Raw genomic sequence first — 27,343 nt, 5'->3', positions numbered from 1 at the left:
ACACATGTGCAGTGTTGCATTCGGGAGTAATATGGCCCAGCTGGGTATGATGCACTTTTCATCCAAGCAGGGCTTAGCCTGAAACTTTATTTGTCTTGTATTTTAATGCGGTGTCACCAAGATAATTACAGAGCAGATTGTTTCCTCCTTGGTTTGAGGTGAGTAACAGTAACAGTTTTTATTAACCAAACCCAAGAGGTGAATGCTGACACAAGGGAAGCTGAATGGACTCAATCAACACACAAGGAGAAGATGGGTGCAGCTGTGAGAGACCTGCAGTCTGCTGCTGAAGGACTGGATGAAATCAACATCGTTCAGGGGCTGATCTCTGCAAAAGCTTCATGCAATGAACTGCGCGATGTAAGGAGGTTAAGCAGATGGAAGGTGTTTTATATGTACTTCATAATGTTAATCTTAGTAAAACAAGCAGCCTCTTGTTGTTCCTTCATGAAATAAAAATGGGCTGGTGCCTGTTTTCAATTTTTGACATTAACTCATAGTTTTTCTGTACTTTCTTTGAAGGGAATCATTGGGGAAGATTGATACGAGTCTCCCTTTTTTCTCATTACATGCTACACTCAAAAGATCATGCCTGAAAGCTTCATTCAGCCAGAGTGCGAAAGCTGAAGCTGGAAAACACAAACTTAAAGTGGTTTCATACCATCCCAACACCTCTAAAATGAAAGCAGAGCACAAAAGAGCTGAAATGACTCCTTGGGCATTGCAGGAACATGCTGGAGGCACCTGCACCACAGAGGAGGTCCCAGGTGACTACAGCAGGTGGAGTCATCAGAGAGTACAAACACCACAGAGGTGATAGTGGAGAAATCCAAGTAACCCAACCACTTGGGAGGCATATGGAATTTTGGATACGGGTCCTCTGAGGTCACGAATTAGCCTGCAGGGTCATCCGAGGTCACTGTTGCTGAATTTTTGGGGTTCTGGGGTCATCCGAGGTCACCAATTAGCCTGTGGGGGTCATCTGAGGTCACTGTTGCTGAATTTTGAGGGTTCTGGGGTCATCTGAGGTCACCAATTAGCCTGTGGGGTCATCTGAGGTCACCGCTCCTCAATTTTTTGGGTTCCGGGGTCATCTGAGGTCACCAATTAGCCTGTGGGGTCATCCGAGGTCACGGTTGCTGAATTTTTGGGGTTCTGGGGTCATCTGAGGTCACCAATTAGCCTGCAGGGGTCATCCGAGGTCACCGCTCCTCAATTTTTTGGGTTCCGGGGTCATCTGAGGTCACCAATTAGCCTGTGGGGTCATCCGAGGTCACGGTTGCTGAATTTTTGGGGTTCTGGGGTCATCTGAGGTCACCAATTAGCCTGTGGGGTCATCCGAGGTCACGGTTGCTGAATTTTTTGGGTTCCGGGGTCATCTGAGGTCACCAATTAGCCTGTGGGGTCATCCGAGGTCACCGCTCCTCAATTTTTTGGGTTCCGGGGTCATCTGAGGTCACCAATTAGCCTGTGGGGTCATCCGAGGTCACGGTTGCTGAATTTTTTGGGGTCTGGGGTCATCTGAGGTCACCAATTAGCCTGTGGGGTCATCCGAGGTCACGGTTGCTGAATTTTTTGGGTTCCGGGGTCATCTGAGGTCACCAATTAGCCTGTGGGGTCATCCGAGGTCACGGTTGCTGAATTTTTTGGGTTCCGGGGTCATCTGAGGTCACCAATTAGCCTGTGGGGTCATCCGAGGTCACGGTTGCTGAATTTTTTGGGTTCTGGGGTCATCTGAGGTCACCAATTAGCCTGTGGGGTCATCTGAGGTCACCGCTCCTCAATTTTTTGGGTTCCGGGGTCATCTGAGGTCACCAATTAGCCTGTGGGGTCATCCGAGGTCACGGTTGCTGAATTTTTTGGGTTCTGGGGTCATCTGAGGTCACCAATTAGCCTGCGGGGTCATCTGAGGTCACCGCTCCTCAATTTTTTGGGTTCTGGGGTCATCTGAGGTCACCAATTAGCCTGTGGGGTCATCCGAGGTCACGATTGCTGAATTTTTTGGGTTCCGGGGTCATCTGAGGTCACCAATTAGCCTGTGGGGTCATCCGAGGTCATGGTTGCTGAATTTTTTGGGTTCCGGGGTCATCTGAGGTCACCAATTAGCCTGTGGGGTCATCCGAGGTCACGGTTGCTGAATTTTTTGGGTTCCGGGGTCATCTGAGGTCACCAATTAGCCTGTGGGGTCATCCGAGGTCACGGTTGCTGAATTTTTTGGGTTCCGGGGTCATCTGAGGTCACCAATTAGCCTGTGGGGTCATCCGAGGTCACGGTTGCTGAATTTTTTGGGTTCTGGGGTCATCTGAGGTCACCAATTAGCCTGTGGGGTCATCTGAGGTCACCGCTCCTCAATTTTTTGGGTTCTGGGGTCATCTGAGGTCACCAATTAGCCTGTGGGGTCATCCGAGGTCACGGTTGCTGAATTTTTTGGGTTCCGGGGTCATCTGAGGTCACCAATTAGCCTGTGGGGTCATCCGAGGTCACAGTTGCTGAATTTTTTGGGTTCCGGGGTCATCTGAGGTCACCAATTAGCCTGTGGGGTCATCCGAGGTCACGGTTGCTGAATTTTTTGGGTTCTGGGGTCATCTGAGGTCACCAATTAGCCTGCGGGGTCATCTGAGGTCACCGCTCCTCAATTTTTTGGGTTCCGGGGTCATCTGAGGTCACCAATTAGCCTTCGGGGTCATCTGAGGTCACTTCTCCCCAATTTTTTGGGTTCTGGGGTCATCTGAGGTCACCTATTAGCCTGTGGGGGGGGTCATCCAAGGCCACTGTGCCTCAATTCTTTGGGTTGCCCCATCCTTAAAGTTAATCTCTCAGTGTTATAACATGCATTTTGTCATTTAGACACCCCTTGCACATATTTACCCTTGTAATGGGCTTAAGTCACATGAGAATACGGGAGAAAGTGCATTATATTTATCTGTATGGCTTGTTTTTGTTTTCTGCTTTTCCTGGTTGGTATTTTGACATGGAATTCATTGTCTGTTCTTAGAACTATATTGGAATAATTTTGGTCTCTTCATCACTCCTTGTTCAATAGTAGTGTATTAACTAGGCCTATGATAGAGATATCCACACCCGACGAACAGGTGCAACACAGCTACTTCATTCTAATATAAGCAGTAGTAAAGTTACCCGGTCTTATTTAACTTAGCATCTGTATTACAAAAGAAGGATTTGTTGTTCAGGCATAGCACCGTGACAGCAATGTGTCAGCTGCCTGGCAGAAGAGATTATGCAATTGTTGATCAGAAAGGAAAAGAGAGGGAAGATACTCTAATGTGAGGACATTATTGAGTCTGGAGCTGACGTTTTTATTGTTACAGGCTTCTTGCTGTATGTAGTAGTCACCACACTTAACAGTTAAGAGTTGGGTCTCGCCACCCTGAAATCCATGTCCTAAGGCAGTCTTGTTAGCACTGTTCTCTTCTTTGATCTTGTTAGAAGATTGTTAACAAATTATAAGATTGACTTTTGTTATGTCTAAAATATTGATAACAAAAAACAAAACAGGAAAGGAGTAAATTAGATAGTCATTGAAAAAGACAGACTAGACTATAGGAACACTTTGGTTCTTTAAGCAAAAAGAAGCAAAAGCTCTATGATAGAAAAGCAGGAGATTCCTGTCTCGGCAAGCAGAAGAACAAAATAAAGACCTTGCTTACTTCATTTATATTTGTCTTTTGCTAATACCCAGACATCCATCTTTAGAATGTTGATACTCTATTTGGAAATGGTTATTCTGGTATATATGTGCACCAGGGCCTTTCTTACTCCGTGTGTTCATGTGATGTTATCTTTGTCCTGTTGGGACAAAAAAGCTGAGTTTTCTCCTTTCTTTTATGATTTTGTCTTTGCTCACTAGATCACCATACATTTATAAGCAAATATTCAGTCTTGCATTCTGCTATCAAAAGTCAGATGTGCTGTGAAGCTTTTTTTATTTTCTTCCATAGCCTTTACTGTTGTTAAATCTAGTCTGTAGTCCTACTGTCCTAAAACCTGTCTTGAAATGGTCTTATTAGCAATGTTTTCAACTGTTATTTCCTCTCTTGTTAGAGGACTGTTAGTATTGTAAAATAATTTTGTAAAATAATTGTAAAAAGTAAAAAACAAGACTTATTTTTTGTGTCTAAATTTTTTTTGCCCTTACAGAGTCACAGAATCATCTAGGTTGGAAGAGACCTCCAAGATCACCTAGTCCAACCTCTGACCTAACACTAACAAGTCCTCCACTAAACCATATTGTGAGAAAAATCTCAATAATTTTCTTCAGATGGGCTCTTCTGGGATCCTGCTGATTAGGAGCGCATTATAGTAAAACTCACCTTTTATTTCCTATTACCCAACACCTGATCTCCTCCCCTGCTTCCCCACTGGCTGAGTACTACAGGTTCACAAGCTCCTTGACGCTCCATTGGTATACAATGTATGTACAATTTTTTGATCAACCCTTTAATTTTTCCTTTCTCCTCTATTTTTTTTTCCCCTCCTTTCTTACATTTAGAGAACTTGTGATCTTGTTTGTTTTTTTTTGTTGTTGTTGTTGTTGTTGTTGTTTTTTTTTTTTTTTTTTTTTTTTTAAACTGTTCTCACACTGCTCATCCTGTCTTTCTCTGTCTTCTACCTTATTTTGGAACAGTGAGGCTTCTACTGTCCACTTATCTGCTTAGCATTTCTCTTCGTTATGACTACACAACTACCTTTGAGTACAGATTATTTTTCTACTGCAACAACACACACTATTTCAAAAACAAATTCTGCTGCAAAACCACAACTTAGTTTCTCACAATTCCCCCCTCTTTTTTTCTTACTTCTATTGTTGTTTTTGAACTTCTTCACATACCCCACTATTGAGTTTTTCCAACACTTAGGTGCAATATTCTCCTTTGGATGTCATGCGGGATGACAGATAGACAATGCCATTATTATTACAATATCAACAAATAGCCAGGGTTATGTGTAGGGAGCTCAACTTCAAAATCTATTCCTTCTCGGAACTGAGTGTGATCTATCATTTTTAGAAATTTAGAGAATCCAGACACATTTGCTGCTTGGAAATAGCAATCAGGGACAAGGACTTTTCAAGTCTTTCTAGGCATCTGGGTGCAAATCCAACAATTACTTTAAGACAGAACTCGAGAGATGTTCTGGATTAATTGGAAATGGTAATTTTTCTCTCCATCCTATCACTAATGCGTTCAGAATAGGTATTACTAAGATAAACTTAAAATACATAATTTCTCTATGTATATATACAAACCCCTATAATAATTAAGAAATAATAATTAAGAAAAAGAATAAAAGTCAAACTAATAAGGATTCTTCTGGTGGGGATCAAATACCTCCCTCTTCTCTCACTTCCAAGGAGTGTTCCCTGGAAACACTCTAATTCTGTGCAATTCAATCCCTTTTACTCACTAATTCATTAAGAATTCTTCTAAGGAGAAGTTAAAGGTTTAAGGCTAAAACTGTTCAAAGCATCTATTGTAGAAGTCTGTTAATGCAGTCCCTCTGGTATTAGGGTTAACTGATGCTTTTACCCAGGTGAGTCCACCCTTTTCCAGCTGTTCTTACTGTTGTCTCAGTAGTCAGGAGCACTCGGAACAGTCCGTCCCACTCCGGTTGCAGCTTCGAGTCTCTCCGTGTTCACATCAAAACACAATCTCCCACTTGGAATGGACAGATCAGGACTTCCAAGGGTACGGTTTGAGCTAATGATCCACAGGTCCTGAGAGATGACAAAGAGGATGACAGCTGAAGTATATAGTTCTTAAGAAAAGTATCTTTTAACTCAAATTGAGGTAATTCATTCCCTTTGTCCATGTACAGCAATCCAAATAATATTTCACATTGTGAAACTCCCACATCTTTTCTTGGTGCAGTTTGAATTTGGAGAAGAGCCAAAGGTAAGCACTTCATTTGGGGAAGCCAAATTTCCAGAACTTAGTCAACTGCTTCTTTACTGCCTGATCCAGAAGAGGAAGGGTGCCAAGGAGTGTGAAATTTCCACTTAATTCCTAGAGTCCACATTAGCCCTTGCAATATTTCTGATATAAAGTGATTTCCTTGATCAGAGTCCATACTTTCAATGACTCCATACCTTGGAGTTATTTGTTCTAGAATTACTTTAGTTGCTACGTTTGCAGTAGCAGATACTGAAGGGAAAGCTTCCACCCACCCTGACAATGATCGACCATGACTAAGTATTTAAATCTACCTACTCTAAGGAGCTTTGTAAAATCTACCCATACATTTTGGAAGCATTGCATTCCTGGTTCTTGCCCCGCTTTGGGCTGACTGCAGATAATTTTCCAATTTACCTTTTGACATACTACACAACTCCTGCATACTTGTTCAGCCAGAGTATCTATATTCCTTTGCGTACACATTTCCATAGCACTGCATCACACATTGTTTGAATTCCCAATGACCCTCTTAATATAAAACCATTAATACTTGCCTCATTAGCACTTCATTCAGGATTTTTCTCCCCTCAGGGACTATCTATTTTCCTTTGGACTTTGTAACTCCTGATTCCTCAAAAACTTTTTTCTCTCTCTCTCTATTTTTTTTTTTTTTTCAGTTTTCTTCTTTTTTTTTTTTTTTTTTTTTTTTTAAGTTTTTTGTTTTGGGTAGAGTTAACTCAATTCCCTCAATCCTCTCTGGATTTATTCTTTTTTTGTCCTTCAGACACCAGATGCCCTGAATGCTTGACTTCTGTTTCTATGTATTGTAATTTATTTTTCATCCACATATTGTAACAGTAACACCTTCTCTGGAGGTTGGAATTGCTCCAAGGTTTGTTCTAGAACTTGCTCAAAGAAATTGGTGGCTCTGTAAACCCCTTAGGTAAAACTGTCCATCCATATTGCTGCTTCTGCCCCATTTCAGGGTCCTTCCACTCAAAGGCAAATATATCTTTGCTCTCATGGCTCTGAGAGCACCCCATTAATAATACCGTTATTCCAGCCTAACAATTTAGTATTTGAATGCCTAATTTCATTATCAAATCCTTTCCCAACTAGTTAGTCCCTGCCTCAGGTACATACAATAATTGCCCAGTGATCATTCTATCCCTAGTCTCAGCCTGGTGTCCCCAAAAAGCGGTGCTGTTATCCCAGTCCCTTCTACCCCCATCACATTTAGGGTTTCATTAATTAATATAAGCCCTGATACTTTACAGGCCAGTAATGACCTAACTGCCTCAGTGTATTGGGTTCACATGGCAAGGTTCTGGTAGCAGGGTGGGGCTGCACTGGCAGCATCTGTGAGAAGAATCCAGCAGCTGCCCCGTGTTAGGTAAGGGCCAGTTTCAGCTGGCTCCAAAGGGGCCCACTGCTGCCCAGAGCCAAGCCATGAGCAATGCAGTTTGTGCCTCTGTGAGGGCACATCCAAGAAACAGAAAAAAAAACAACTGTTGCGGAGCCCGTTTAGGAGCAGGTGATCTGGGGAGGGGGGATAGACCCCAGGGTGTCCCAAAGCCAGCGCAACCCACTCCTAACAAACAGACCCCACGACACAGACCTGCACCTGGAGCACCAAAGAACTTGTTGGTTTTTTTTTTTTTTTTGCTGCCTGTGGAGAAACCCACACAGGAGCAGCCCAGGAAGGTCGGCACCCCATGAGAGGGACCAGAGCACCAGAGCAGGGGGGAGAGTGTCCGTGAAGGAGCAGGGGGAAGGAAGCACCACAGACTGACTGCAGCCCCTGCTCCTGGTCCCCCCGCACCACTCAGGGCAGGGAAAAGGTGGAAAAGAGTGAAGAGCGTGGAGGTGCCCCAGCTTGTTTCTCACTGCTCCAGCCTGTCAGCAACAGGTAATAAATTTTATTAATCTTCCTATGCTAAGTCTGTTCTTCCCACAGCAATAATTGCAGAGTAATCCCCAGTGAGGTACACTTGAGGAACCCTTGAGGCACACTTTCTCCTTTACCAGGGAACCAGCTTTCTGATAAGCCCTGACTCCCCTGTTCCGAATTTATAACAGCAATCTCTCCTCCTCCTTCTTCCACTCCGGATACTCCTGTTTGAAGTGGCTGGCCTGGCCACACTTAGAACATCTTCTCAAAGCCCATCCCTGCTAGGATTTAGGCTGCAACACAGGTAGCTTTCTTTGCCTGCCATTCCTTCAACTCTCTTCCTCTCCTTTCCATCCTGGGCCCAGCTCCTCCTGAAAGCCCCTCTATCTCCCTCTCTGCCTCACTAACCAGTATGCTGGGAATACCGTTGGTTTTGCTCTCTACTTTTCCTTTTCATCTCCGTTCCTGGCGTCCACCTCCATACTACCCGCACTGTTCACTCCGTCCTACCACCTTCTGGGGCTTTTTCAGTGTATCTGGCCAGGCTTTAATCACAAAAAATGAACTTTGAAGAGCCCTTGGGCTACCAGATCCTCAGGATTCATCCCTAAGTACTTTCTAATTCTGATCCCGAGTCTCTCATATGATTTCTATGTTGTGGGTTGTTATTATCTCAGTTAGATAAGCAGATATATACATGTATGCTCTATCACAATTACTCGGTCCGGGGAGTGTTAGCTCTTCCCCATTCTTGCATAGCTGCCTGCTGAATCATTCCCCTCCTAAATATTATTCTCCAGTGAATAACATACTCAAAACTGCCTTTTTCCCCCCTCCCCAGTATTTCAGTATTTTTGGCCCAAATACTGAAGTTCCTTTTATTGGCTTTTTAGGCCATACAATTATACAATATCTAACCATTTTTAAATCATTTTTTAAAAATCTTTTTCCCTAGTTTTGTGTTGTTTTTCCAAATCCTTATCATTCTCCCCAGAGAAATATCTTTAGGCACAATCCTGGGCTCTCCACCCCACCCTGCTGACTCTTGGAACCCTTAATCCCCATTCTCCAGACCCCTCACCAGCTTTGTCGCCCTTCTCTGGGCTTGCTTGAGCACCTCGATGTCCTTCTTCTAGCTAGGGGCCCAAAACTGAACACAGTACTCAAGGTGTGGCCACACCAGAGCTGAGTGGGGACGATCACCTCCCTAGCCCTGCTGGCCACACTGCTTCTGATACAAGCCAGGTTGCTGTTGGCCTTCTTGGCCACCTGAGCACACTGCTAGCTCATATTCAGCCGACTGTCCACCATCACTCCCAGGTCCTTCTCCACCAGGCAGCTTTCCAGCCACTCCTCTCCCAGCCTGTAGCTCTGCTTGGGGTTATTGTGCCCCAGGTGCAGGACCCGGCACTTGGCCTTGTTGAACTTCATGCAGTTGGCCTCAGCCTATCCAGATCCTCCTGCAGAGCCTTCCTGCCCTCGAGCAGATCGACACATGCACCTTATTTAGTGTCATCTGCGAACTTACTGAGGGTGCACTCGATCCCCTCATCTGGATCATCGATAAATATATTAAAGAGGACCAGCCCCAGTACTGAGCCCTGGGGGTCACCACTAGTGACCAGCCTCCAACTGGATTTGACTCCATTCACCACGACTCTTTGGGCCCGGCCATCCAGCCAGTTTCTAACCCAACAAAGTGTGCACCAGTCCAAGCCATGAGCAGCCAGTTCCTTGAGGAAAATGCTGTGGGAAATGTGTCAAAAGCCTTACTGAAATCAAGGCAGACCACATACACAGCCTTTCGTCACAACTCTCTGCTCTGCCTGGCCGGTATCTTCTGCGCCAGCTCGTCTTTGGGTACGTGGGGACAGACCGCTCCTGCGCCATTAAGATTTCCCTACTGAGGAGCGCCCAGCCCCCCTGGACTCCTCTGCCCTTCAGAACCACCTCCCAAGGGACTCTGCCAACCAGTGTCCCAAACAGTTCAGAGTCTGCCCTCCGGAAGCCGAAGACAGCAGTTTTACTGGTCCCCCTCCTGACTTTGCCAAGAAGGGAGAACTCTACCATTTCATGGTCGCTCTGCCCAAGCCAGCTCCCAGCCACCACATCTCCCACCAGTCCTTCTGTTTGTGAACAGAAGGTCTAACGGGGCACCCCCCGGCAAGTTCACTTACCAGCTGTGTCAGGAAGCTGTCTTCCACACTCTCCAGAAACCTCCTAGCCTGCTTCCTCTAAGCTGTACTGTATTTCCAGGATACACCTGGGAAGTTGAAGTCCTCCACAAGCACAAGCACTGGCGATTTCACCACTTCTGCCAGCTGTCTGTAGAACTGGCTGCAACATGGCAGCGACACCGGATTTGAGTGGCCTGAGCTGCTGCCGGCTCCGCAGCAAGGCCCTGCCTGCCTCCATCCCCGCTCCACTGCTCGGTGCCCCTGCCTTAGTCACAGCCTTCTCTTTGTTTGGTCCTCTCTGTCAGGAAGAATAACTTTATTCTGGGAAAAGTATCCATATAAATCCTACTTTATCTCTTCCTGGGCAGTCTGTTCGGCTAAACTCCTTTACCGTGATAGTCAAGAGGAAGATACTGGTTCTAGTCTACTTCAAGCTTCGCTAGAAATCTCTTGCATATGAAAAGGAACAAAGTATTGCCATTTTATGGAATTTTAAGTGTGTGAGTATTTATGATAGGCTACTTTTTCCCCAAAAAAATCTAGATTTGTATTAATTAAATTGATTCCATAAAGACTATTTCAGCTTAATTAAATGATTTTGATCGTTCTGAACAATTAAGAGGGTTTTAACTTCATTCTAACCGGTGCTCAGAAACTAAATCCTAAAATTAATACATTTTGTTCTATTAAGTAAAATATATTAGTCCATTAATTCATTCATTCATTTATAAGGCAAAGTAGTAAATATTACTATCATTAGTAAAATACTCAAAAGTCTAAAATATTGGTGATATGTGTCACTTGTAACATTTTTTTTTTTTCCCTTTGTCAATTTCAAGCTTACTAGTACTCTATTTTTGGGTACTTCAATTTGCATTCATTATAGTAGTCAGCCTCTGTTGCAGATACATTGTATGCAGGCATGTTATTTTGGGGACGTTTTGTCCTTAAATCAAATCTGCTGCCTGTTCCCTGTATGACCCCTTTTTGAGATCTTTTTTCAGCAACAAGTCATTCTGCAGTCTGTAGTACTTGTGCTGATATTTAGCAAAGAAATGTGAGCAATATCTCCTCTGAATGCATCAAAGCACCTTCCTCCAAAGTACATACTGATAAAAAAAAAATCTAACTAGGTTCTCTAACTGAATCTAACTAGTTTCTTTGAGATCTAAATGGGGTCAATTTATTTACATCTTAAATAAATTTTAGTTGTAAAGTAGTCACTTTATTCATGTCTGGCTATTTTTTTTTTTGGGGGGGGGGCGGGGGTCTCATTCTATGTAATTCAAAAATTATAATAATTTTCAACTGTATTTCATGAAATCACACTGTGAGAACAATACTGCATGCCTTCAAAACATTTATGCATATAAACAGCTTTACTTCTTCTAGTGGAATTATTCAAGTTTTTAAACATTTATATGTGTTTAAGCACTTTGGTAGAATAGATCATGAATCATAACGGAATTGTAGAATCTTTTTGAATGTTCTCTTTTGTTTGGTTCTCTTTTGTTTCAGTCTTGTTTTCTTCTCTCCTAAGTTAATGCGGGATCAGGCAACAATTTCTGATGAGATAGTTACGGAAGTAGATGTACATCCTTTATCATGACCACAGTTGCTAAAAACAGATTATAGTGATTATTCAGGATTATACACTAAAGTGGTAATGTGAATAGACATCCACATCATGCCTGACATTTGCGAAGTGGTGGATATCATTAAGAAGTACATCAAGATCACAAAACCCTCCATTTACTATGCATACATTTTAATATCCTGTACTATATGGGGAACTAACAATGTCGTCTGTAGTTAAGTTTTACTGACACTTCCAGTTGCCAGGCCCTTTTTGTTTGCTTTATTTTAGTTTGGTCCTAAAGCTGATATTTTTAACTTGAGATGAATTGCCTGAAGCTGACATTTTTGGGAAGTCTAAGATGAAACATTTCAGCTATACCTGAGAGCAACAATGGCATACAAGTGACTATCTTTTCTTAAAATAAAATAAAGCTGTGCTGGCCGTTTTATTGGCATCGGCTCCATACTTCAGAACAAAGATTAAAAATAAATGAAAAGCCCCTGAAACCCATTTAGTGTCCTTACACATTTTTTTGAGAACTGTTTTCATGAATGAGTCTGCACTGCACTAAAGTGGTAAATGAGTAAAATTCAGAAGCCGATGGGGAATTTCATCTGCAACTGCAGTCACGGATCCTTACTTCATTGTGGTTAGTAATAGTTCATTTATGCTATTTGAGGTTAGAAAGAAATTCATTTTTTTCATACAGCTGGTGCCATGACATGCTAGCTAGCTATGAGCAAGTGACTTTACTTCTGCAACAAAGATCTGTAAATCAGAGAATAATGTGCATTACTTGTGGAATTTCATGGAAGAATTGTCTTGGTGAGGCAGTAAATATGAATTAGCGTTTTCTGCCTTTGTGTCATATTAAGCTATATAGAAAATGTGTTTTTGTGTGCTTAATGATTTAGCACTGTTCTTTTCCATAAAAGTTCTCTTCCTCTGCTTACTTTCTATGAGTACTTTTCATATTTTTAATGCTATTCATGAAATATAATTATCATACATAAAAGTTTGTCTTCAGCTGAGACATATATTTCTTTGACATAGGAAGAGTTTAGTTGCTTTATTTTTTTATAGTTTTTTTTTTTTCCTTTTTCGTTTTTTTTTCTTGTAAGTGAAGTATAACATTGAGGTCCACCAAAGAGAAATAAAACTGTTGCCTCATAATTACAGGAAGCACTGTTTAGCTGTTTTTATACCTTGAAAAAAAAAAAAAGACAACTACAAAAAACAAACAAACAAACAAAAAAAAACCCACAAGATAATCTGGTGTAGGCAACTTAGTAGGTGATTAAGATACAGGAAGTAAATTGGCTGTAGAAATATATATATATATATAAATTTTGAATAACCATGAACGAATAAATCATGATATAGTTCTTGATATAAATTAGGTACAATGAGGTTTTTCCTCAGGAATAGAGGACTCCATTTGGTTTTCTATAACTTAATTTTTCAACGTTCATTTTTATGACAGTATCTGCTTATTTTTGTAATGGAAATAGACAAAACCGTTCAAAATTTGCCATTTAGTTTCTGTTTGATCTTGTTATTTCAGGGAGAAAGAAGCTGCAATAATTGCAACATTCTGATGGCAAATACAAAACACACTATGTCAAAGAAGGTATCACAGAAACTAAGAGGAGGACAAAAGAGGATAAAGGTCTGTTTGCTTGATCTTGACCTTGAATAGTCTTCTGTATAAGGATGTGGGAGTTTGTGGGGTTCTGTTGTTGTTTTTGTTTTGTTTTATTTTTAAGACTGGAAAGTGAGAACATTTGCGTGCTGACCTGAACAAATGTGTAGAAAAAGCCTTGTGCTGAGAGGTACTATGGATAAGTTTGGTTTGTGAAATGTCAGTGTGGGTGGATGTGAGATGATTGAAAGGAGGTATGTCATGAATTCTTTATAAAGATAAACTTGCCCCAAACTCTGTAACATTTGTGAGAGTTGTTCATAGATGGTATGAATAACTATCTTTGGAATTAGTATCTGTGATATGTCCTATTATTGTAGCTCTGCAAACTCAGAGAGAAATCAGTGCTCCTTTTCTCCTTGAAAGCCTTTTCTTCCCTAAGTATTGGCATGCTGCTGAGCTTCAGAGTTATGTCTGGGTGTACCTAAAAGGAAATATTATCACGGAATCACAGAATCATCTAGGTTGGAAGAGACCTCCAAGATCACCTAGTCCAGCCTCTGACCTAACACTAACAAGTCCTCCACTAAACCATATCACTAAGCCCTACATCTAAACATCTTTAAAAGACCTCCAGGGATGGTGACTCAACCGCTTCCCTGGGCAGCCCATTCCAATGCCCAACAACCCTCTCAGTAAAGAAGTTCTTCCTAATATCCAACCTAAACCTCCCCTGGTGTAACTTTAGCCCATTCCCCCTTGTCCTGTCACCAGGCACATGGGAGAATAGACCAACCCCCACCTCGCTACAGCCTCCTTTAAGGTACCTGTAGAGTGCGATAAGGTCACTCCTGAGAATCCTCTTCAGGCTGAAGAACCCCAGCTCCCTCAGCTGCTCCTCGTAAGACTTGCTGAAATTGCAATTACTGAAATTACAAACTGAAATTCAAATTCAAAGGTGGTTTCAACATAAATTGAGACATAATGCAATATCACAAGTAGTAAAATGAAGGAATCTGTATTTCTAAGACTATATAAGAAAACAAAAGATCATGTACAAGGAAAAAACTTCACATTAAATAAGTGTGACAAGTACGTGGTCTGTCCTTCCTAAAACATTGAAGGTGCTGCCCAGAGTAAGTGGTAGAGGTGAGTTACCTTCCTTGTGGTACACACCCTCTAATCAGTGTATGCATCTCTGAGAGTTTCTGCATAGCCCTAACAGCAAACATACTATGGATATTTATTAACATTCTGGGAGATGAATACAGAGAAATTTTGCCTCTGAAATGATGACCTTTTAGTGGCTGTTCATTGTCTATGACTGGGTAGGATAGGGCAGCTGCTTGTTTTCAAAAGTACAACGATCTCCTATTCCTCGGTTACTGCTAGGCTGACAAAACAACAAGCCCTAGAGTACAGTTGTCTAGACTACATAGGTTCATTAGGAGCTACATTTGAGTAAAAAACAGGATTTTAAATTTCATAGTGGGATAGCCCCTATGATTAATGTGGGATGTGAATTCAGACACCTCTGATAATTTCTGGGTATAGTAGAATATCTCTAAAGCCTTGAAAATTCAGGGATTACTTGATCTAGCCAGGTGTTGGATGAGGATAGAATTATCTCATTTAAGAGTACACCTATATTGCTGTCAAGCAGACTGCCTTGTTATCTGCATTGCTTGGGAGTATCCCTGTCAAAATTTGACAAGCTATATCCCTGTTATTTGGTGACTGGTCCATGTGATGCCTCTGCGTATTTTGTCAGCTCAAAGCCTCTGAAGCAGTAAGAAAGCTGTGTTGCAGTCCACCAATTGTCGGGCTTGTAGCATGAAAACGAGCATGACGGAGAGACGTGCTGCAGAGATGAGGGATGGGAGGCTTCTAGGAGGACTCCTGGAGGACTGTGCAGTGCTGCCAAAGTGTTAGGAAACATGTCTCTATAAAGCAAAGAGAAAGCCAAACCTAGCACAGCCTCATCCAAGCTGCTCTTCAGGAGCTGACCATGAGATGAGCTGTTCCTCCTAGTTTAGCCTTAGATTCTGAACTTAGAATTAGTTCAGAATCTAAGATTAGAATTAGATTAGTTCAGCTAGTTCAGACAAGCCAGAAAAAAAATATCAGGGAACAAGCTGAAAATTAAGAAGAACAAATGCTTGCATTTACTCCCTGTCCCTATTTTGTATAGCAGGATAGGTGCATCCTATAGAAAAACAGATACTTTGGGGAGTGTTTTTTTCCCCACTAATATGCATTCACATTTATTTCAGCTGACTTCCCTTGGAAACAAGCTATTGAGACTGTGAGGTATTGGCAAGACAGACTACTTTTTTTTTTTTTTTTTGGTCCTAAAATAATCTGAAGAGTCTCGCAGTTAAAATTCTGAACACTGAAGTTATGTAGAATGTATATTCAAATAAGGTTCAGAAAAAAATGAGTTTTGCAGCAATACAATATTTTCTAGGCCAGGTTTTAAATGGTATCTGGGAGCAATATCTGTGATAGTGAGTTAATTTTCAGTTATCATGATGTATTGCATATTTCTGTCAGCTTGGCATCACTATGGAAATATGACTTTCAGAAGGAACCAAAAATACTTGCTCTTTTAGTGAGTAACAATTTGGAACATAACTATATATAGGACAAACAGCTTTAAAAAAAAATCTCATATACGTCCCTTAGGAGATAGAATATGCCAAGAAGGATATCAGAGTTAATTTTCAATTCACTAGCTTTGGGATCAGTTAAGGACCTGAGTTTAAACCCATGTTTTTAATAGTTACCAGAATGTGTTATTTTCAAAATTAAATACACTAATGTAAGGTATAACTTCATATATTAAGATGGTAAGCTGAAGCATGACAGAGATCCTCATCAAAGACTTCAGGACAGATTTTTTTTTTGGGGGGGGGGGGGGGGGAGGGGGGGGGAGTGGGCGGTGGCTCAGGGTTCAGCTTTGTAGCATTGGTTGGCTAAGCCCTTCATGTTTCTATAGAAACCTTTTGTATGAGACTTTAAATAGAGGCTCTGCATGTACCCAGAAAGTAGAATTCTCTGGTGTCTTTGGTTACAAGGTTCTTCTTTTGCCACAAAGTAAAGTCTGATAACACAGAAAAGGCCAGAGATAACTCTGGAAGGAAAAATGCTATATGGAAAACATATGGAAATACTATATGGAAAACAAATATATGTTATTTATATCTTTCTTTCACTTTACAATTTATCTTAAGCTCTATGTAAATAAGCTGTCCAAAGAAAACACTGCTCCCAAAAGTTTGTATGCTGCTTCTATTAACATTAGCTACTTTGTCATTTCCTTAGGAAGAAAAAATGTATTTCTTGTAGTTCTGAATTTTCATGTGTAAACATTTTCTATAAAAAATCATGATTATTGGTAGAATTATAATCAGAGATCATGAAGCAAATTCTGCCATTACCTGGGAAGGTAAAACTGCAGTGAAGGCAGATACTTGTGGCTGCTATATGCCATCTATCGCTTTCCAAAACAATTCTGCATCTGTTCTAAGATGTACTCTGTAGCTTGGTCAGAAGGAAGTAGCTGGGCTAAGCTATACTGCACAAACAACCCCGCCCCACCCCAAACAAGCTCAGTTTATAAAAAATATGGAGCCAAGTTTCTTTGATCCCAGACAGTTTTCTCTTTGTAAGTCCCAAGTAAGCACAGCCAACTCCAGCTCAACTAAATATTTTAGCTCAAAAACAGTTAATCGTCTTTCAAAATTCCTTCCATTTGTGAGATTTCCTCTTGGAATGTTTTTGCCTCAATGGTGCATTTCTCAACAGCCTTTTTTTTTTTTTTTTCTCTTGATATGCTAACTTTGCTAAAAAAACCAATAATCTAATTGAAGCATTTTTTTTATTGTTTTGTTTTTTTTTTTTCCACACTGACACTTTGAAGTTTCACTTAAATGAAATCTTTTATGTTCTGATTGCTACTTTACATTTTTCAGGAGAAGAAAAGAATGAAAAAGAAGTCCAAGCTTCTACTGAGAAACAGTCAGGACCACAACAGGTATAGTTAAAAGTGATCTTCTGTAATTCAATAGCTAACTTGTAGTAGGTTTTAGCTACAAAATTGCTGTCTTCTAGAACTTTTTTAGAAGTTATTTAGCAGTCAATAAACTGTTTATTTTCCTGTTACTTGCTACAGTACAGTGAAATTACATTTGTTTGTTTGTTTTCCTGGGGTAAATCCTGTGTCTGTTTGAGTGATGGGTGAAAAACACTGTTTTGTTTACTGGTCAGGGATGTTAAAGGAGTATTATGCTATTAGGTGTCCTCTAAATTAGGCCTACAATCCTCATTTAGTTGGCTTTTGTTCTTTAGAGAGTGATGTTCTTGGAGCTGGGAACCATATCATACTAGTACAAGGTAAGATTGATGAAGGAAAAATTCTTTTTCAACATTTGTCAGTAAAATTGGCCAAAACTGCCATGTTGCTAATCAAGTTCATAAGTTATTACTTACAAATCTATACGCAGTAGTGAACAGCCAAATCTTATGTTAGTTACATGAAGAACTTGACTGTGATTCCTACTGAGTATACTAAAAGCAGGGAAAAAATCATTAAAATCTGCTTAAGGAAAAGCAACTGTTGAGCAGCTTGGTATGTTTGCCAGCTGAGCACACAGGAGCAAATATAAAACTACTTGTAAAATCTGTCCAGTTAATTTTAAGTATAATTACAGACCTCATGATGCTTTACAGATTTGTAAATCTCATGGACCATACAATTAAAGGGCCTACTACTGAAACCATTCCATGGTATTGTAATTTATTTTTTCATAGACTAGATCTGTTTACAATAAAGGCACTAAATAATTGAGAGATTACCATGTCTATTAGAGATTATCATGTTTAATAAGATTAAAAAACAAAACAAAAAAGCTTTTTTTTTCTTTCATGATTGGTTTTTTGATTTTCGATGTTTTTGTTGTTTTAGAAAAATTGTGGGAGTTAATTTTTTTTATAGCTGTGTATTGAAACAGCTAATAAAAAACTTCAGAAATACAAACATTTTCAAATACTAATTACTTGGTCAGTCTTGTGCATGCCTTTGAATGCTTCTCAGCTCAAAGATTCATGTAAGTACAAATCTTTCAAACCTTGCCTGTTTAGCTCATCCTCATTTGAAGACCAAATTTTGTCATCATAAAATACAGAGAAATTTAGTAGATGAAAGGACCATGACAATGTCAAAGCAAGGTGCAAGTCAATTTGGGTTAAGGTTCAACAGCATGTTGTGAGACAGGATAGAGGAATATGTAACCCTGTGTTGAATTATAATGGTTAATTAGTGTACCACCTTAGATTCAAAATGATTTTCAGCCACATAATTTGGATGGATCTGTTTCTATGTGAATGTACTTCCTTGTTTAGATATTTTTGAGTATTTTTTTGCCTTACTATGCCATATGACACATTTCTCATACATTATTTGGTAAGATTTTCTCTTTTTTTGTGTGTGTGTAAATTGTGTACTGCTCAGATAAAAGCATGTCTGTTTGCTGAGATATCCTGAAATAGAACAATCCCAGAATGATGCATTAACTCTCTCTTGCATGTGTTTTTCTTGGGACCTGAGTACCTAGAGAAGGAAAGTATGGCTCATGTTTTTTTGAAAAAAGAGTTTATCACGTTTCACAAGAAAGTCCTGGGTGAACAGTCCTGATAGCTTCTTAGCTGGCATAATAGTCTAATAGTCACTTTCCAGAGAACTAAGTTTCCTTTGGTTAACTAATTCCTGTCTGGCATGTTTGAGATGAATCCATTGAAGTAAATTTCATGTTCTGAAAAAGAAAAACTAATCATTGATTTTTACTCTCTATTTAAGCTCCTCCAGACTTAGTATGATTTGTGGTTTTATTGTTTGTTTGTTTTTGGTTTTGCTTGATAGGTTCTTATTCAACCCTAGCAGAAGTTTGTCTGTGTAAATCTTCAGAATTTGATTGAAAGTAAAAACACAGACAGTAAAAATCTCACTAAATTATTCTTTCATATTTGACCTTCAGGGTACATTACTGCAGTGCCTGGAAAATGTAGAAAGCTTTGAAACAACGTTTGTCTTCTCTAAAAAGGTATGTTTCTCTATGAGAGAAAAGTCCAACCGAATTCTAAGAATTTGTCTGTCATTCACAGTGCCTTATTAGTAAATGCTAGTTCCTAGTGAACTATAATTGAGTTATGAAGCAGTTCTTTGCACAATCAGAGTACAGTATGTGAGATTCAGACAATTATAAGCTTTCTAGACAAGTCAAATCAAATACAGCCTGTCAGCAAGGGCTCTGCAAATATGAAATCTTAGGTCTTGAAGGAAAATTCTTTAGTGTTCTCTCCACATAGAGTCACATTCCAGGATGTTTCCTGCATCTTTTATGACACAGATCAACTTTCTGCATTCACTAGAGACAGTAGATTGGATATGACTTGAATCATCATATGTTCTTACTAAAAATGGCGTTTGACAGTTCATCTAAGGATGATATGAACAAAAGCTTTTAACTGAGTTGGCTTTGCTGTGTTAATGTTTTTCCTTTTGCTGTACATTTTTTTCTATCAACATTGTAGTTTCCTTGTCATATTTTATTTATTACTGTTCATTTGCTATGTACAGACTTGGTATTTATTGAGGTGATTCAGAGTAATATTTTATTTATTAGTAGTTGCCCCTTGGTATGTAATACTGAACATACCTACATGGAAAGAATAATCTTGTCACTGTGACCTCAATGGCTCTGTCCACTAGGATGAGAAGTTGCATGAAAGCAGTTTTTCAGTAGATAGTTGCTGTTAACTGTATACTGTTTGAACTTTAACAATAAGAGGAAGTTTCTTTCAAAGCATTATTTAAATTCTTATAAACTTCTATATTAGCAGTACTTTTGAGCAACTCTTTTTAAAAACAGATGCAAAGAATTGCCAAGCACTGAAGCTGTGCAATATATTCGTCTTTAGAGGGACTTATATAATTCCAAGCCATGCCGAAAAGCTAAAAACTCAAATAAAATACCTACAGTGTATTAGAAGGATAGTTTTGCAAACGTGCAGCAGTTGCACATGCATGGCCAGTGGCAAATTTTATGATGGAAATGATATGAAAATAACAGCAGTTTAGGAGAAAAATATTATAAAAATAAATACAAGTCACAATAACTACAATTAATTAGATCTCATACAACCTGTATTATTTAAAAATTGTGTAACCAGCTGTGCTATAACGAGCTGTGCTTTTAATCAGATTAATGAGTGTACAGTTCAGCACTGTTCATGACTCAAAATAGTCTTTCCCTACAGCACAACTTCCTAACAGCCCTTCATGTAACATTCATTAAGCACAAACTAGTAATAGTATATAAGGCATAAGGGCATACAGGACAAGTGATTTAAAAAACTCTAAACATAGACAACTTTGGAAATCCCAGGCTTATATATCAAAACCTTACAAAAAAAAAAAAAAAAAAAAAGTTGCTTAGAACATAAATCAGCTCTGTATATTCACCCATTCAATGAAGGTTGCTAATATTTTCAAGAATATTATAGGGATTTCTACGAAACAGTAATCCTATCACATTTGATCACACTGTTTTGAAACATGAACAATTTGGAAAGATTATCATACAACTTTTTTGTTGTTGTGATTTTAGGTATATTCAGCATTGACAAAATGAGCAAAACTATCACAAATCTGAGGCAGCATCTGCCCCAAGAAGACGTACATTTATGAATCCTGACCTGACATGAATGTTAATAATGATATCATCAATAAGAAGAAAGCTTCTCCAGGAAGGGTAATTGTATATGCAGAAAGAGGTAAAGGATTTGTGTTCAATTCAGATTTATTCTTTTTGTGCCACCTTATACTCTCTCCTGCTTCTGATTAAGTGTTTAATTACTAAAACAATCATATTGACTCCTAGCACATGGATACAGTTTTACACAGAGGGCTTACTTCTCTATTGAGAGCAACATGTGGTAGATATTTATTCCAAATGTCAGGTACAACCTTTATTTTCACAATGGCACTCAAGCATGGTGCTCAGAACAGAAACAAACTGAGTTTATTTAGTAACTGATGAGTTATTCCACCCCATCAGCAATAATAAGTTAACATTATTATAATGAAATAGAATGGCCTTCCATTTTTCAGTGCTTCAAAATTTCCCTATTCTAATTAATAAACTACTTTGAAATAATCTTTTTTATTTCAGATGTATTCTACTTTATTTCAGATAATTGTTAGTTTTAATCATATAATAACTTAAAAAAAAAAAAAAAAGGAAGAATAAATATCCCAACCTACTGATATTTTTAATGACTCCAGAAGAGCTGAATTTTTTTGTTTGAATTTGTTGTTTTATCAAATATTATTTTCCCCTACACAACAGCCCAGTAGGTGCTAATCCAAGTCACATAAAAATAAATAAATCTTAATTCCTAAGCACACAATTATTTTTTTAATAGACTCTATTATAATAGGACAGACTGTTCAAGTTGAAAAGAGGTCTCAACTATCATCAGAGCTGCTCAAAATCAAACCCTCTAGTGTTAGCACTTCAATAAACAGGCTTGCGATTGAATTTAAGTACTTAAATATTAACATAAAATTATTCTAGATCAAAACGTGCCAATGAGCTTTGACTCCAGGCCCATAGTTAAATCTTTCTGAAAGACATAATCAATTTTGTGTATTTGTTTTGTGCAACCTTTGTTTCACTTGTTAGCCTAAGTATTCATTTCTTTTCAAAGTTAGCAAGACAACACATAGCAATGTCTTTGAAAATACCACTGTGCTTACAAACGAGATTTCACATCATTTCTGACACTTGATATACTGACTCCAAAAGGCAATATTCATGGGAATGGTAAGCAGCATTTACAACTTTGTAACATTAGTCTCAAAAGTATGCCTGACTCATGTTCACTTGAAAGAGGTTTCAGCTCTAGGGAAAATTACAAAATGTATTGCTGTCTAGGACTCTCCTAACAATGCCAATATACAAAGACATTTGTGTTTTTTATAGAACATTACAGAAATATAACATTTTCTATACAGGAAGATTAAAAATTGTATGTGAGATTTTATGGAGACCTGCAACAAGCCACTAAGTCTTAAGAAATATTCAGTTATGATAAACTCTTTTAATTAAACTCCTTTATATAAACTTCATGGTACATTTTATAAGAAAAGAATAGCAGATTTTTAAGGTGGTCTAAAATGCATGCTCCCTTCATCATCTTCTGCGTGCATGAAATTTTATGCTATGATTTTTTTTTTTAATATATCTAATTGGTATTGAAATTATACTTGTGATTTTTTTTTTTTGTTTTAACTAGCATATATTCAAATAGAATAATTAAACATACCAAAATAACACTTGTTTAATTTTGAAGTAAATATTCTTAAAGTGGGAATGCCATATTCTTTACAGTGACATAAACTCCAGAATGTAATTCTGTTGGTTATTTTTTGTAAGTTTACTTTTTGTTGTCTAAGTACTCTCATTTTATGTATGTTGTGAGCTTCAGATGAGGTGTGGGAGTCTGATTCCTTAATGGCATTTCCAGCTCCCCTATCATGTAAAGGTGTCTTATTTTGGCTTAAAAAAAAATAAAATAATTAAAAAAAATAAAACGAACAAACAAACAAACACATAAACGTATTCTTCATTTCAGCAAAATTTATCTGCATTTTTCATCCTGAACCCAAGTCAAGTAAGTGTATTCATGAGGTACAGAAAATTAGATTTTGTATTTTGTATGGATATGTTATTAAATATTTTCTCTCTTCCTGGTAAACTAAGAGATATCTTAAGGTGAAAATACTTACCTTAATACTTAAGTATTTGTATCAACAACTGTAGATAGCACTACTCATGCTTTAGGGACCTGAAGAAATAAATATGACAGACCATAATGCTCTGCCTGTAGAAATAGCACTGTCCCATTGAAGTTGGCAGTGCTGTATTCTGACTTGTGCTTTGGTGAATATTTGACTGAATGTCCTCAGCAGGTAATTTTTATGAACTACTAAAGGAGGTCAGCATCGTGAAGTTAGCTTAAGTCTTACGGAACAGCTTCGGTAATGTAAGTACAGATAAACATTATCAACTATTGTATCACAGAATCATCTAGGTTGGAAGAGACCTCCAAGATCACTTCCAATTCCAACTCAAGTCCAACTTCTGACCTAACACTAACAAGTCCTGCACTAAACCATATCATTTATTGATGTAATTCCACTGAAGTCAATAGAGTTACCTACCTTAGAAAAGAGAGTAAGTAATAATACATGTAACTGTTTTTCCATCTCCTCATTGTGTATATTTCTATCATCATCACTAAACAGAGACTTGTTTGACAGAAATGACAGAAAAAAATACGTACTGTACTTTCAAGGGTCAAGTATCTGTTGATGTAACCAGAACAATTAGAGTTTCATTCACTGGAAGACTATAGGATTTCTCCCATATTTTGTCAGTAAATAGATCCTTCTTTGTTTTGGTTCTGGGTATCTTTACTCACGCCTAGAGTGATTTCTGCTATGTTAGCAGCGATTACCTCTTTTTATCCCATAGGCATTATAATGTCACCTTCAGGAAAGTAACAATTACTTTCTTATCCCGAATTCTAATTGTAATATGTAATGACTGTAGGCATATAATGATGCCCGAACAGGGAACAATATACAATTCAGAGGAAACAATGTTTTGAAATGAGAAATTACTCTCCTGCTGTGAAGAAATAAATCAGTTATTCTATATTTAATATAGGAATTTCTGAGAATTTGATCTTTGTTTTTCTATGGCAAAGAAGAAAAGGGCTCTGAAATTTCATTCTATTTTTATTTTTTAATGTTTCTGAATGAGAAAAATGTGAACATAAACCACTGTCTCTCACACCACTGTCCTGGTATGTTGTGGTTGTGGTATTAGGACTTTTTTTTTTTTTTTTCTGAAAATAATATAAAATACGTTATGTTCCTCTATATTTTATTATGAACCATCTTTTCTGAATGGAACTTTGTCCTAATTCAAGTGCCACTAAAATAAAGGTTAGCTTCTCTGACTGTATTCTTCAGTGGAAAAGCTTTTATAAATTACCTTATTGTTTCACAGGCCTTGGAGAGTGCTGTTGTGGATGGCAACGAGTGTGACTCATCTGGCTGTAGAGCTGGAAATGTAATATTAAAGAAAATAAATAACAAGACTGAAAAGAGCATTAAATGAGGAAATGAGGCACGAATGCGTGAAACAGAGGTTAGTCTGCTGCATCTAAGTAGATACCACCTAATTACTTGGGAAGCAGGACTTAGTAAGGGAAGTGCAAGATCATGAGTTAACTATAACACTCTAGGATATGCCAGGATTCTCAAATCTAGCAATGTCACTTCCAGCAGCAGATAGCTCTCTGCCATTCTGCAGTATATAGGGGAATAGTTTGAAAATCCCGATCATTGAAGGAAATATATTGATTGTTGATAAAGAAGAATTTCAAAATATGTCTTTTAAAATTGAGGGCTTACGTATCTAAGAAAGCTAAGGAAATAGAATGAAATAATTGCTCAATAATTTTCATGTGAAACTTTGTTAACAAATTTATGTCAACAAAATACACAGATTAATAGGGATATGCTCATTAAGAGTTTGCTCTTTGAGCAAATAGATTTATTTGTAAACCCAAATGAGATTTTTGAAGTTCTTTTTTTTTGGAACTGTGATATAGGCATTGTCATGCCTGTTGGTAAAACTGAGAAAAGAAATTGCATGATAAGCCGATTGATTGTAGATATTAATGCATTAAATGTATGTATATTATATTTAGATTCTAATTATTTTTATCAAAACATATAGAGAGAGCTTATTATTGCACAAGTTAGACTTTGGATTTTATTTTATAAAGTTGTAAGCTATTCCATAGATGAATAACAGAAGTTTGTTTGTCTTTAGCCATGCTCTCTTCTTTTCTAAGTTCAGGACCACATGAGTCATTCCTCACTGAATATATACATAAGTCTAATATAATAAGTCTAATTCTTATTCAGAGACTTGCCAAAGCCATCAGTGCTGCTGATAATATGGTAGAGGAAGCAGGGGTTAGCACAGCTAGACTATACACAAATCTCTAAATTGATCTGCTTAGTTTTAGACTTGTGGAAGGCATGACTACCAGAGATGCCACTGAAACACACAATTCCCTGTAACTGGAAGGAGAGGGTTGCGTCTTTTCTTAATCCTGACTTCTTTCCCTATTTATTTTTTTACAGGATGAGCTGTTTGGTACTTTCAACACATTTTCCAAAGCCTCTTCATACCAGCTAATGGAATATTACTAACTTTGGGATCTTGACAGATAGACTGAGATCTGACAATGTTTGTTATTTGTCTTATACAAGCCAGTTTATTTCCTGAACATGAAAAATGTAAGTAAAGCAAAATAATGTTTTATCTCAATCCTTTTTTAAAGGAAATGGACCATTTGAAAACTTAAGAACTAAACAAATCAGATTCCTCAAGGTCTGGTCAAGTACTGTAAGCCGAAAACTAAATTTAGAGAAGCCAAAGGAAAAGACATCTTGTAGTATTGAGAGTGGTTTAGAAAACAATTTTAGTTATAAAGCAAAGTGACATATTTATAGTACAGGTATTCCCAGGGTGGTGGTGTGTGTGCATGTATGTGTGTGGGTGTGGGGGGGGGGGTTAAGCACTGTCTCTTGAGCTTATATCATGTTGGGGGTTGGACAGAGTAAGATTATAGTGGTTGCCCTTCCAGACACACCCAGTGTTCAAAGTGAGGTCCATCTGTATGGGGAATATGAAGAAGTCTGTACTGCTACAACTGTAGAGAAAAATTCAGGTTTCACACTCCCTGCTGTAGTTTAAGATGGCTAGTGGCAGTTCTACATGCCTGAGTTATCTTTCAAGTCATCTTTTGTTATGTAAGGAGGGATAGTCAGGTGAAAGGATGACTCAAGAACAGTACTCACATTGCTGAGGGTTCGTATCATCTGGCATCTTTACTTTTTTCCTTGTGCCATAAGCATCTTCCACCATCTTGAATTTCCAGATGGGAATCTACTGTATAGTGAGAAGGAAAAACAGAAGTAATGCAGTGAATATTATAAGCCTGTTTATTACATGCTGTAAACATATATATATTTTAACTCCTATTGAGGTACAGTCATCAAACCACAGTTGCCCATAGGTGGTCTATTGTACATCTTCAGCAAGAGACTGACAGACATAAGCAGGTTTAAAAGTTCTAATTTGCCCAGTTATTAAAAAAAAAAAAAAAAAAGACAGAAGCAACTAAAATATGAAGTAATAAGTGAAGAAACAACTAAAACATGAAGTAATAAGTATAAGCAAATTATGCATACAAAAACATAGATATGGATCTGACATGTCTCTATTTGGGAAAATGAAGAATTGATAACAATTTTAAATACACCTGGTTTTGAAAGACACCATGAAAGCTCACTACTTCTTACAAACTGGTTTGATCAGGCTGCCCAGAGAAGTGGTGGAGTCACCATCCCTGGAAGTCTTTAAAAGACGTTTAGATGTAGAGCTTAGGGATATGGTTTAGTGGGGACTGTTAGTGTTAGGTCAGAGGTTGGACTCGATGATCTTGAGGTCTCTTCCAACCTAGAAATTCTGTGATCATGAAGCACCATTCCTTGCTAAGCTGACATAATACGCAGCAAGTAAGATTTGAGACTAAAAGTTCCTGCATTTTCATGTACATTCCCTGCCAATTTTTATTTTCCCTTTTCTTTCTTGAGCTACAGAACAGAATGAACATGAAGACCTTCTGACCAAGATCTTTCTTCTTGGAAAATAAACTGTGATTCAGCAGCAGTATAAGTTACAGGTAGGCACTTAAAAAATAAAATAAAATAAATGCATCAGCTACAGTTATCAAATCAAATTTGAATAAATTGTCTTTATTATAACAAAAGAAGGTTATGGATTTTGCCTGAGGTGTTTTCATTTATAAAAGTATAGTAGTCAAACAGTCAAATAGAATGGAAGTGCTAGTCCTGACTCTTGTTGGTAACTCTCCATGCCTGAAGTGTTTTCTTCCTCAGCAAATATTCGGTAGGTACAGTGAACATTCTTT

At 38.4% G+C, this 27,343-nt stretch overlaps 1 long non-coding RNA gene across 1 annotated transcript in view; it reads left to right on the top strand.

Annotated features, from left to right (window-relative positions):
- The window catches only part of LOC110353153 (uncharacterized), a 253,251-nt gene that overhangs the window by 191,149 nt on the left and 34,759 nt on the right, over window positions 1-27,343 (top strand). The window contains exons 5-13 of the long non-coding RNA XR_005266210.2: window positions 4,159-4,432; window positions 7,590-7,821; window positions 13,124-13,228; window positions 17,176-17,237; window positions 19,237-19,302; window positions 20,869-23,499; window positions 24,340-24,480; window positions 25,488-25,643; window positions 27,012-27,094. This is a non-coding gene — a long non-coding RNA (uncharacterized lncRNA). The remainder of the gene's footprint in view (window positions 1-4,158; window positions 4,433-7,589; window positions 7,822-13,123; window positions 13,229-17,175; window positions 17,238-19,236; window positions 19,303-20,868; window positions 23,500-24,339; window positions 24,481-25,487; window positions 25,644-27,011; window positions 27,095-27,343) is intronic.

The sequence above is a fragment of the Anas platyrhynchos genome, chromosome 5, assembly GCF_047663525.1.
Source record: "Anas platyrhynchos isolate ZD024472 breed Pekin duck chromosome 5, IASCAAS_PekinDuck_T2T, whole genome shotgun sequence".
NCBI classification, from domain to species: Eukaryota; Metazoa; Chordata; class Aves; order Anseriformes; family Anatidae; genus Anas; species Anas platyrhynchos.
Note: the sequence above shows the minus strand (reverse complement) of the source record. Positions and strands in the feature narration are given on the sequence as shown.